The following is a 4,744-nucleotide window of genomic DNA, read 5'->3' as shown; positions in this document are numbered from 1 at the left end:
CTGAAAGGCTCAATGTTTTGTAAATACTCGTCTTGTTTGACAAACTTTTTAATTAAAAAACCCGCTTTAAAAGACTGCATTAGTATTGTTAAGCTCATTTGTTTTCCGTACCCATTGCCTTAAAAATAAGGATAGCAAACCTGGATTGCTGGAAACTGCTGTCATTTCTATTGCAGTTGGATCCTAAATTCTGCCAAGTGTAATTTGAGTAACGGAGAACTGTGAGTGCTGTTCAGTGAATTTGGAGTCTGATAGAAAATCATGCTTGCCTGTCGTATGCTGCATGTTTGGTTTAAAAGGTCTTGCATTCCATTCCAGAGTCAAGTGACTCTAATACCATTGGGCTCGATTTTGATAACAAGATGAACATAGTTGGTTTCCAAAAATCCAGCAGACCATTCTGTACAGCCCTTTCCATAGGCTTTCTGGGTCAGACCTGAGAAGCAAAATTGTGGTCATGGGTTTGCAAACTTCTGTCGGCAGTGGAACTGTGTTAAGGCTTCTTCTCTTCCTAAGTAGTTTTTGGAGCACACGACTAGAAAAGCCTGTAGAAACAGCATGTTTCGTGGCTGTTCCATGTGCGTGTTCTAACTGAGCTAATGCTAACACCACAGACGTCTTTCTGAGTTGTTTTGTTCCATATTGAAATAGTTCTGTTGCTTGATGTGGGACCCGGAGTGTCCCTTTTAATATTTAAACCAGCACCTGTTTGCAGTCACTGGTGTTTCAGAGATAATATCGAAGAAGTTGGATAACTGTCTTCAGAAGCAAATCATGAGAGCTGTTGGAATTCTTTAAAGCTTTGGATGTTTTTTGGTTTGGTTTGGGTTTTTTTCCTTTCTCTTCTAAGTCTGGCAAATTAAATTCTTCAGTGCGTGGCAGGCAACAGTGATGTACAGAAACAATTCCCTCATTCAGCTTTGTGTCTTTACAACACGTGCAGTTGTGTTAAGCAGCTGACTGCAATACACTGGCCTTGCGCTATGTGGAGGTGATTTGCCACGGCTGGGCTGGCAGGAGCAGATCGTTGAAAAACTTGTGTTTCATCAATACTGGACTACATTTGAACTTTTGACTGAGAGCTTAAAGGCTCTATATCCCACTAACAGTGCCACAAATCAGGACCCTGAGCCCTTGCTCACCTAGTAGAATTTGTGATTTGCACGGTTTATGTATTACTAGATGCAAAGGGAAGACTGTCTCTTCCTCTGAGCATGCGCTCTCGTTCTCTGCAAAACTCACCAGGTTTCTGAAGGTGCGAAACCCTCACTCGCTGAGATAAGGTTTCTCTTCTAAAATCTACACTTGCATCTTCAGCAGTACTGGTCTAAAAATTAATTCTTAACGATGCTTTCTCTGACTTAAGTAACTTACCCCTTAAAACCTAGCTGACCAAATTCATTTTCTAAAGTACTAGCGCAGCAAGACAAAAATCCAGTTTAATTTTAGAGGTATGTTTGTAATTGATTATGGCTGTCATATGGCTGGTTTTTAAATTTCAAAATACTGCGCTGAAACTCACAGCAGTTGTGAGTAGTGAGGGGAAACTTAAGTCTCAAGCTTTGTTTTTGGCTTTTGGGTTTTTTTTATAGTCCTAATTACAGGTAGCCAGTATGGAGTGGCTACAGTAGTACCAGGCTTCCCTCACCTCGTCTGACTTTTATAGAGAAGATTTATTTAGTAAGACTTGAACAGTCTATTATATTAGGGCTGCCTGAGCCAACAGATGGTTAGAAAAAATTTGAATTCCCTCTTTAACCACCAGAGGGAGATTTCTTCAAAAAATTTAATCTGATCTTCAGCTGATCGTGTGTATAATGCAACATCCTGAACACTCAGATCTTCCTTGGATCTACCAACATTTTGATCCAAGATTTAACAGCTTAGAAGCCATATTACACTGTTGTTTTTGATGTTTAAAATATGCTTTTTGATTTCTCCTGCTCATAAACAAGTTTGCTGGAGGGCTTCCTAAAGCTATGGGATTTGCAGTATCTTCCAAACAAATAAAAAGATTTTTAAGCTTTCAAAATTCCACAGATTTTTTTTTTTTCTAAAGCCAATCACTTGATGCATGCAACAGTTACCAGGGTTGATGAGAGGTTTTTGTACTTCATCGCCTCAAAAAATAAGTAGTATATAAGAACAGTGTATTGGACTTTGAATTTTAGCACTAAGACTTTTTAGGACATAAATCGATACCTGTGGCTTGGCAGACTATATCTGAAATCACACAGCCTTTTCTTAAGATGCACCAAGCAGGGGTAATATTGTAAATGCTGCTTTGACTGTTGAATTCATTTATTCCTGTGATTCTCCACAAGGTGGGCTTACCCCCACCATGCCCACTGCTGAAAATAATCTTACAACAATGAATGAATACTTGAATAAAATGATCGCGCAATATTTGACTTGCAGTACCCTCTGCAGCTCCAAAAGGCAGCGAATGTTTTTTTCCACTGTGCCTGTGTTCCTTCAGCAAACACAAGTGCAGTGAGGCACAAATTTCTTTTTCTGGTTTAGGATCCAGAAATCCCACACGGACAGGTTCCCGTTCGATGCTGTTATTTCTTCACTCCTGCATCTGCTATTAACAGTGGTCAGAGAGACACCACTGTGTTTCTGCATCCTTTCTTCTAATCATTTGAATTGAAAGAAAGGTCTTTTGTGTGTGTGTGTGTGTGTGTGTCCAACATTTTTCCTGTGAATTGTAGTGCTGTTCAGGTCTGGTCCTTCACCTCATTAGTGTTTCACACAGCAGCTGCTCTATGACTCGGTGGTGTACATCTGATGTCAGATTCAATAGGAGTGAGTTGTTTTAAAGATAAGTGGGCACCTTCTAATATTTCTCTACTGAAATGTGAGGGAATCCTGTCTGTGTCCTGGTGAAAAAAACGCGGTGGGTTCCTGTCAGCCATCAAAGGCAGAGGATCTATCGTTCTTCTCTAACCCTGTTTCAGCACTGAGAGGGCCCAGGCTGCTTTATAGTTTAACTTTTAATTAAAAAACTGAAGTGCCCCAACACCTAAGTGCTGCATGGGAAATTTTTAAATTCCTTGCCCTGAAGCAAAAGGCTGGGCTGCATGAAGAAAGAGAGACTGAGGGGGGCCATGCAGGCACCGGGGAAAACCCCAACATTATTAAATAGTTCCTAGGTATGTAATTTCATCCACATTGTGCAGGACTCTGATCCTTTCATATCTTTGGTCTATAAATAAATTGGCAGTTCAACATTCCAGATTTAAGGTGGAACTCCATTAATAGTTTTTGCTCATGAAAAGAGTTATGTAGACAAACGTAAAGCTTTTTTGGGGTCAGAATTGGTTATTGTGGTGAGGACTCGAGGGGGTGAGATTTATGTTTGGAAAGTGAAAGCAGCAAATATCGGTGCAATAGCAAATTGCAGTTGGGTGCATTAGGATTCAAGAAAGAAATTTGAAAAGAAAAAAAGAATCATTTCACTGTAGTAAAGCGGCTGCCTTTTACTAGACTTGCATCTGTAAGCCCCACCTGGGGACATAAACACGGCTGTGGTGCTGTAAGCCCAGAAACCCAAAGTGATCTTCTTTCATTGTAGGCTGAGCCGCATCAAATCAACCTGCGCATCAGCCGGTTCTCCCAGTTACTGCCTCTCAGATGCAGCTTCTTCATCACACATATGAACGAAGACTCATACGCTTTATATTTTTGTAGTCTCCACAAGTATGGATTTTGGCCACCTCCGCCTCTTTAATGCATGTCTCTGTAATGGGAGGTGCTGGGAGGGAATATTGTTCTATCTGTGGCGCTGGGAGGGGATATGCTAAGGCTCGCACTTCATTCCCTGCAAAATATGTGGTAAAACAAGGCTGCAGATGACCTCACTCGCATTAGCCGTTAAAGCATCCATTTGTCCTCTCCAGTACCGGACACGAGGTGCAAGGCAGATGAAGGAGCCTGAATTGGGTAGTGGATTGGTGTTGTCTTAAGGAGGCGATCAGGAAGGCAAGTAACGTTGGGATCCCTCTGCAGCCGGTGGAGAGATGGTTGCATGCCCCTGCAGGGTGGCTTTTGCTCTGAACTGGCCTTTGGGAAGGAGCCTCACGCTTTCCATGGACGGCTCATCAAGGGAGACTGATTGGCCAAGCGAGGTGCTGGATTGTATGAATACCATGCAGTGTAGCGTTGACAGGGTATAATACGTAGCGATCTCTAGGACATGTTAAGTCCAGCAAAACAAGCAAGGAGAGGACGTACAAGTGTCGGTGAGTTCTGTGATTCACATCATTACAAATAGATAACTGATGGCTACAGACAGTGAAAAATGAGCAGACAGAGAACAGGCTGACAGTTCTTCTGTGTAACACTTGTACTGAGATACAAGGCTTGCAGGTGCCTGTTCCACGCTAACGTGAAGGATGTATCTGTCATGACATATCTTTTTTTTTTTTTTTGGATGAAGAACATTTTCCCAATGCTGCTTTTGAAAGCAACGGCAGGTATGTTTAAAATTCATAAAGTTCTACTGAAAGTTGTATAAAATACAATTAGCATGTTCTGTGTGAAATGACAGCATAGCATTATCTGTGTGATTGCACTGAAGTTGAGAAATTCAGTGTTGATTCCCACCGCAGCTAAAACTCAGATGTGCCACTATTTATTAAATATTGTCAAAGTGAAACGCACAGAACAAGGTCCTGAATGAGCCAGTGCTTGCACTGAAGAACTTACAACATGTAAATGAAGGTGTACAGAACGAGAAAAA

This window comes from Charadrius vociferus, unplaced genomic scaffold, assembly GCF_000708025.1.
Source record: "Charadrius vociferus isolate BGI_N301 unplaced genomic scaffold, ASM70802v2 scaffold82, whole genome shotgun sequence".
Taxonomy (NCBI): domain Eukaryota; kingdom Metazoa; phylum Chordata; class Aves; order Charadriiformes; family Charadriidae; genus Charadrius; species Charadrius vociferus.
The sequence above is the reverse complement of the archived record's forward strand: the minus strand, read 5'-3'. Positions refer to the sequence as shown.